This window comes from Elephas maximus, chromosome 14, assembly GCF_024166365.1.
Source record: "Elephas maximus indicus isolate mEleMax1 chromosome 14, mEleMax1 primary haplotype, whole genome shotgun sequence".
Classification (NCBI taxonomy): Eukaryota; Metazoa; Chordata; class Mammalia; order Proboscidea; family Elephantidae; genus Elephas; species Elephas maximus.
In genome coordinates this window covers 4,749,255-4,755,254 of record NC_064832.1, presented here as the reverse complement: position 1 = coordinate 4,755,254, position 6,000 = coordinate 4,749,255, and positions in this window count along the sequence as shown.

Genomic DNA, 6,000 nt, shown 5'->3' with positions numbered 1-6,000 from the left:
GGAGCCTTCTGGCTGTACCGCTTCCCCGTGGGTAGACAATAGCAGGTAGTCTCTCTGGAAGGTCTTAGCTTCTGTTGATTGACATGGGCAATACAGTAGGGGCGGACCCTGGCCAGGTGGAGCTTGTGGGCAGATGCAACCTCTCCGGCGACGAATAATTCCGCTGCTGCTTTGTATGGTCAAAACCTCCCCCCGCCAAGTGGGATGGGTAGAGAACACTGACCCACACCCGCCAGGGGCCTTTCCTGGGACTAAAGATCCCAACATGGTCTCAACGTCGTCACCCTCTCAGCACACACCTTTCCTGCACACCTAATCCTGCCTTTCTCCGTCAGGGCCCTATCCTACCAGGAAGAAAAGCAAGCCGCTCAAAAAGGCCGATGCCAGGGAAATCGAGGATACACCGCCGTTTTCCAAATTTTTGCTGTCTACACGTCCCCGCCTCCGCTGCAAGGCTGCGTATGTGGCCGGGCTCCGAAGGCGAGGCCGAAATCCTGGCAGCCTGGGCCCCAGCAGTCCAGTGGTTTACGGACGTGGGGACACGGATGACCTGTTCGCCACATACAGGAGGGATCCTTGGGCCCTTCACTGGCTCGCCATTCAGCTCCACCACGTCCACTACCGGCCCTGGCCTTTGCCTTGGCTGGTGCCCCACTGAACGTGTGCTCCGGAGCGATGTTTCTCCACCCGTCACTATCATTCTGCCACCAGGCGATACGTGAGTGTGGGAGTCACCATTTGTCACTGGCAGCAGTGTCACGAGGCAGTAGACTTCCAGGTACCCGCTGACCTAGGCTGCCTGCTGCCCCAGGCAAGGTCCCGAATCCTTTATCCCAGGTGCTGACAGCAGGGCACTGGCGGACATTCATTTTGAGCAACACAGAGGTCTGAGTGAGGGTCAGCGGGCCAGGTAGGTGAAGTGAAGGCCAGGTGGGCGGGGCTGAGGCTTCTTTGCCATCACCATAGAGACAGTCCCCCCACCGCAAGAGTGGGCGGAGCTTGTGATGGGCCTGCTGACAAGACTGAGCCAATGGCAGAGATCCGGCCCGCCAGGCAGATGACACAGGGCCCTCCATTGTGACCTATGACGCCTAGTGGCCACAGGATTTGAGCACACCCTGGGAAAGGCTACGCAGCCACAAGGGAGACCCTGGTGCGGGCTGCTTCAGGGCATTGGCAGAGCAGGCCAGGTACCTCTTTCCCACTTTCCTGAGGATATCAGTACGCAAGGCATCCCCACTCAGCATCTCTTGCCTCTCTCTGCCTCTCTCTCGATGTGTTCCTTCTCTGAAATCTCTTCCTTCTCCCCCTTGTCACGTCACACCTTGGAGTGCCTGACAGAGGGCTTAGAGACCAAAGAGCAAAGGGGGAAGGCCTCTGGCTCTACTGGTTGCCCATGGGCAGAGAAGATCTGCTAGTCTATCTGGAAGGTCTAGAGAGTAGCCATTGATTGGGGAGCTACATCACGGGCGGACCTGGCCAGGTGAAGCTTGGTGACATGCAGCAGCCTCTCGGGAGGCTACCAATTCCGCAGATAACGTTCTATGCAAATACCCGGCCGAGTGCCATGGGCAGAAAACATTGACACATACCTGCCAGAGGTCTATCCTGGGTCTGAAGAGTCCACCCTGGTCTCCAGCCACTCATCATCTCAGCACACACTTTGCCTGCATGCATGGAATCCGCCTCTCTCCAGGAATGCCTTCTCCTGCTAGGAAACACGCGATGTTACTCAGCCAAAGGAGAGCACAGGCAAAGTCAACTGAAGCCCCCATCTGCAAGATTTTGCCCTCTGCTGGGCCACAGCCTCCGCTGGCACAGTGCATGTGTGTCACTTCTCCGAAGACAAGGCCGCAGTCCGGGCATCCAGGGCCCCAGCAGTCCAGAGTCTGCGCATGGCGGCATATGGATCACCTCTTTGCCACGTACAGGAGGGAGGTCTGGGCCCTACACTGGCTCCGCTAGAGCTCCACGACCTCAGCTATTTTCCCTGACCTTTGGCCCGTGCCCTCGTGTGTGTGTCATCCCTAGTTACACTTCTTCTCCGACCACTCTGAATCCGCCACCTGCGGATACATGAGCATGAAAATCAACATCTGTCACTGCCTGCAGTGTCACAGGTCACTAGGTGTCTAGGTTCAGGCTGACCTTGGCTGTCTTCTGCCCAGGCAAGGAGCCCAATCCTTCAAAGGCAATGAGGACATGTGGTCATTGGCCGACATTCTTTCTTTCATCCACACAGCGGTCTAGATGAGGCTAAAGAGGCCAGGTACGCCAGGTGAAGGCTGAGTGGGGGGCCTAAGGCTTTTTTCCCAATCACCATGGAGACAGCCACCGGAAGGCTGGCCGGAACTTCTGACGGGGACGGGTCACAAACACTGAGCCAATAGGAGAGGTCCCGCCTAAGCGGCCAGTTCCGCAGAGCCCTCCATCTTACCCATGGTCACACGACGGCCCCTTCTCTTTTGGGCCACAAAACCGAGGGCACCCAGGGAATCACTTCACAGTAGGCAGCCCCTGATGTGGACACGTTCGACACACTGGGCCAGCAGGCAGGTACCACTTTTCCACTTATGCTAGGATACCAGTAGGCAAGGCGCCCTTCCTCAGCATCTATGGCCCCTCTGCGTATGTGTTCATTCGGAGAAATCTCTTCCTTCTACCCCTGAGACACATCACAAGTATGAGGGGCCTGAGAGAGAGCCTAGAGATGAAACGGGGGAGCCTTCTGGCTGTACCGCTTCCCCGTGGGTAGACAATAGCAGGTAGTCTCTCTGGAAGGTCTTAGCTTCTGTTGATTGACATGGGCAATACAGTAGGGGCGGACCCTGGCCAGGTGGAGCTTGTGGGCAGATGCAACCTCTCCGGCGACGAATAATTCCGCTGCTGCTTTGTATGGTCAAAACCTCCCCCCGCCAAGTGGGATGGGTAGAGAACACTGACCCACACCCGCCAGGGGCCTTTCCTGGGACTAAAGATCCCAACATGGTCTCAACGTCGTCACCCTCTCAGCACACACCTTTCCTGCACACCTAATCCTGCCTTTCTCCGTCAGGGCCCTATCCTACCAGGAAGAAAAGCAAGCCGCTCAAAAAGGCCGATGCCAGGGAAATCGAGGATACACCGCCGTTTTCCAAATTTTTGCTGTCTACATGTCCCCGCCTCCGCTGCAAGGCTGCGTATGAGGCCGGGCTCCGAAGGCGAGGCCGAAATCCTGGCAGCCTGGGCCCCAGCAGTCCAGTGGTTTACGGACGTGGGGACACGGATGACCTGTTCGCCACATACAGGAGGGATCCTTGGGCCCTTCACTGGCTCGCCATTCAGCTCCACCACGTCCACTACCGGCCCTGGCCTTTGCCTTGGCTGGTGCCCCACTGAACGTGTGCTCCGGAGCGATGTTTCTCCACCCGTCACTATCATTCTGCCACCAGGCGATACGTGAGTGTGGGAGTCACCATTTGTCACTGGCAGCAGTGTCACGAGGCAGTAGACTTCCAGGTACCCGCTGACCTAGGCTGCCTGCTGCCCCAGGCAAGGTCCCGAATCCTTTATCCCAGGTGCTGACAGCAGGGCACTGGCGGACATTCATTTTGAGCAACACAGAGGTCTGAGTGAGGGTCAGCGGGCCAGGTAGGTGAAGTGAAGGCCAGGTGGGCGGGGCTGAGGCTTCTTTGCCATCACCATAGAGACAGTCCCCCCACCGCAAGAGTGGGCGGAGCTTGTGATGGGCCTGCTGACAAGACTGAGCCAATGGCAGAGATCCGGCCCGCCAGGCAGATGACACAGGGCCCTCCATTGTGACCTATGACGCCTAGTGGCCACAGGATTTGAGCACACCCTGGGAAAGGCTACGCAGCCACAAGGGAGACCCTGGTGCGGGCTGCTTCAGGGCATTGGCAGAGCAGGCCAGGTACCTCTTTCCCACTTTCCTGAGGATATCAGTACGCAAGGCATCCCCACTCAGCATCTCTTGCCTCTCTCTGCCTCTCTCTCGATGTGTTCCTTCTCTGAAATCTCTTCCTTCTCCCCCTTGTCACGTCACACCTTGGAGTGCCTGGCAGAGGGCTTAGAGACCAAAGAGCAAAGGGGGAAGGCCTCTGGCTCTACTGGTTGCCCATGGGCAGAGAAGATCTGCTAGTCTATCTGGAAGGTCTAGAGAGTAGCCATTGATTGGGGAGCTACATCACGGGCGGACCTGGCCAGGTGAAGCTTGGTGACATGCAGCAGCCTCTCGGGAGGCTACCAATTCCGCAGATAACGTTCTATGCAAATACCCGGCCGAGTGCCATGGGCAGAAAACATTGACACATACCTGCCAGAGGTCTATCCTGGGTCTGAAGAGTCCACCCTGGTCTCCAGCCACTCATCATCTCAGCACACACTTTGCCTGCATGCATGGAATCCGCCTCTCTCCAGGAATGCCTTCTCCTGCTAGGAAACACGCGATGTTACTCAGCCAAAGGAGAGCACAGGCAAAGTCAACTGAAGCCCCCATCTGCAAGATTTTGCCCTCTGCTGGGCCACAGCCTCCGCTGGCACAGTGCATGTGTGTCACTTCTCCGAAGACAAGGCCACAATCCGGGCATCCAGGGCCCCAGCAGTCCAGAGTCTGCGCATGGCGGCATATGGATCACCTCTTTGCCACGTACAGGAGGGAGGTCTGGGCCCTACACTGGCTCCGCTAGAGCTCCACGACCTCAGCTATTTTCCCTGACCTTTGGCCCGTGCCCTCGTGTGTGTGTCATCCCTAGTTACACTTCTTCTCCGACCACTCTGAATCCGCCACCTGCGGATACATGAGCATGAAAATCAACATCTGTCACTGCCTGCAGTGTCACAGGTCACTAGGTGTCTAGGTTCAGGCTGACCTTGGCTGTCTTCTGCCCAGGCAAGGAGCCCAATCCTTCAAAGGCAATGAGGACATGTGGTCATTGGCCGACATTCTTTCTTTCATCCACACAGCGGTCTAGATGAGGCTAAAGAGGCCAGGTACGCCAGGTGAAGGCTGAGTGGGGGGCCTAAGGCTTTTTTCCCAATCACCATGGAGACAGCCACCGGAAGGCTGGCCGGAACTTCTGACGGGGACGGGTCACAAACACTGAGCCAATAGGAGAGGTCCCGCCTAAGCGGCCAGTTCCGCAGAGCCCTCCATCTTACCCATGGTCACACGACGGCCCCTTCTCTTTTGGGCCACAAAACCGAGGGCACCCAGGGAATCACTTCACAGTAGGCAGCCCCTGATGTGGACACGTTCGACACACTGGGCCAGCAGGCAGGTACCACTTTTCCACTTATGCTAGGATACCAGTAGGCAAGGCGCCCTTCCTCAGCATCTATGGCCCCTCTGCGTATGTGTTCATTCGGAGAAATCTCTTCCTTCTACCCCTGAGACACATCACAAGTATGAGGGGCCTGAGAGAGAGCCTAGAGATGAAACGGGGGAGCCTTCTGGCTGTACCGCTTCCCCGTGGGTAGACAATAGCAGGTAGTCTCTCTGGAAGGTCTTAGCTTCTGTTGATTGACATGGGCAATACAGTAGGGGCGGACCCTGGCCAGGTGGAGCTTGTGGGCAGATGCAACCTCTCCGGCGACGAATAATTCCGCTGCTGCTTTGTATGGTCAAAACCTCCCCCCGCCAAGTGGGATGGGTAGAGAACACTGACCCACACCCGCCAGGGGCCTTTCCTGGGACTAAAGATCCCAACATGGTCTCAACGTCGTCACCCTCTCAGCACACACCTTTCCTGCACACCTAATCCTGCCTTTCTCCGTCAGGGCCCTATCCTACCAGGAAGAAAAGCAAGCCGCTCAAAAAGGCCGATGCCAGGGAAATCGAGGATACACCGCCGTTTTCCAAATTTTTGCTGTCTACATGTCCCCGCCTCCGCTGCAAGGCTGCGTATGAGGCCGGGCTCCGAAGGCGAGGCCGAAATCCTGGCAGCCTGGGCCCCAGCAGTCCAGTGGTTTACGGACGTGGGGACACGGATGACCTGTTCGCCA